This window comes from Pistacia vera, unplaced genomic scaffold, assembly GCF_008641045.1.
Source record: "Pistacia vera cultivar Batoury unplaced genomic scaffold, PisVer_v2 Contig51, whole genome shotgun sequence".
NCBI classification, from domain to species: domain Eukaryota; kingdom Viridiplantae; phylum Streptophyta; class Magnoliopsida; order Sapindales; family Anacardiaceae; genus Pistacia; species Pistacia vera.
This window is the reverse complement of record NW_022196346.1, coordinates 1,113,099-1,115,237: the sequence shown is the minus strand read 5'-3', so window position 1 is coordinate 1,115,237 and position 2,139 is coordinate 1,113,099.

Below are 2,139 nucleotides of genomic sequence, written 5' to 3'. Positions count from 1 at the left end.
CCCTGAGTAACAAACCCAGGTGGTTGCTCCATATAGACTTATTTCTGAAGGTCACCATGTAAAAAGACATTTTTTATGTCCAACTGATGTAATGGCCAAGAATGAGTAGCCTCCATAAAGATAAATAAGCGAACATAAGTCAATTTAGCCACAGGGGACAAAGTGTCAGAATAATCCACTCCATAAATTTGAGCATAGCCTTTAGCTACAAGACGAGTTTTAAGCCTAGCCACTGACCCATCAGGATTTACTTTAACAACAAACACTCATTTTCATCCAATAGGTCTCTTTCTAGTAGGTAAGTCAACCAAGGTCCAAGTACCATTAATATCTAAAGCATTCATCTCTTCTATCATAGCATCACGCCAACCAAGATGAGATAAGGCTTCATGAATAGTTACAGGAAGGGAGACATAGTCTAGTGATGCCACAAAAGAACAAGAAGAAAATGATAGGTGATCATAAGAAACAAATGAAGAGATAGGATAAGTACACTGACATTTACCTTTCCGAAGAGCAATAGGATGATCAAGATCACTCAAGGCTGGATCCAACGACGAAGAATCTTGGGCAGGACATGAATTCTGAGGGTCTTCTTGACAAAGAACACATGTATCGAGAGACTAGATCTAACGACGAAGGGACTGGTATAGGAGGTTCCTATCGACGAGAATAGACAATGCAAATTGGAGGTAGTGGATGGACAAGAGGTGGTGTCGGAGGAGGAACAGTAGGTGGGGAAGCCTCAAGTGTAGGAGTAGCCAGTAGGGATGTGGCAGTGTAGATTAGTAAGTCATCGTCCTCCCCCTGACGTGTATAGGTAGACGAAGTGGGAAAAAAAGGGGTGTTTTCTAAGAAAGTAACATCAGGTGACACCAGATATCTATTAAGACTAGGACAATATCATCAATATCCCTTCTGAAAGTGAGAGTAACCTAGAAAAACACATTTAAGAGATTTGGGATCTAACTTGGTTACATGGGATCGAACATCACGAACAAAACAAGTACCACCAAATATCTTTGGTGCAATAGGAAACAAAGGCTTAAATAGGAAGAGAACACTGTAAGGAGTGGAACCATGCAAAAATAGATGAAGGCATGCAGTTAATTAGAAAACAGGCCGTGGAAACTGTGTCGGCCCAAAACTGTTTAGGAACTTGCATTTGAAATAATAGGGCTCGGGCGGTTTCAAGAAGATGCCTATTTTTCCTCTCGACTACTCCATTTTGGGACAGTGTGTCAACACAAGAGGATTGATGAAGAATGCCATGCTGACTCATATAAGACTGAAAAGAACTCGAAAAATATTCTTTGGCATTATCGCTTCTTAATGTCTGGACAAAAGTATTAAATTGAGTTTTAACTTCAGCACAAAAGACACAAAAATGAGAAAACAAATCAGAACGATTTTTCATTAAATAAAGCCAAGTTACACGAGAGTTGTCATCAACAAAAGTAACAAAATATTTAAATCCAGGTTTAGACATAATAGAACACGGACCCCAAACATTTGAATGAACTAATTCAAAATAGACACTAGAAGTTGACCCATCAGCTAAAGTAACATTAGGCGAGGAATTATGTGACTGATATGTTAAAAAGAGACTAGGATTACCTGTCATATGATCTGTGGCACTAGAATCAATGACCCATTTGGAGGATGAGGAAATAAGACATGTATTTGGTTTATCTGACTCGGCGAGAGCAGTGATGGAAGTAGATGAGGACTTCAATGATTCTTGATACTGAGAAAACTTGGCAAACTCATCAACTGAAATCATAACCGTCTTCTTAGATGTACCACTGGCGGCAACATGAGCTGACTAAGTTTTCTGGGCCTTATTTTGTAACTTTCTACACGTGCGCTTTGTATGATTGGGTTCATGATAGTAGTAGCACACAATCCCTCATGACTCCTGACTCCGATTATCACGATTATTCGAACCCCCTCCTCTATTATTGCTCTTGTTATATGAATGCTTGGTGTCATTATTCTGACTTACAAGAGCACTACTCGACTGAACAGATGGAGTGCTTTCTGTACAAAGAACCCTAGTAAAAATGTCTTGGAGGGAGGTGATCTCAGAACTGGCGAGAACCTGAGATTTAGCATATTCAAACTCAAAAGGGAGTCCAG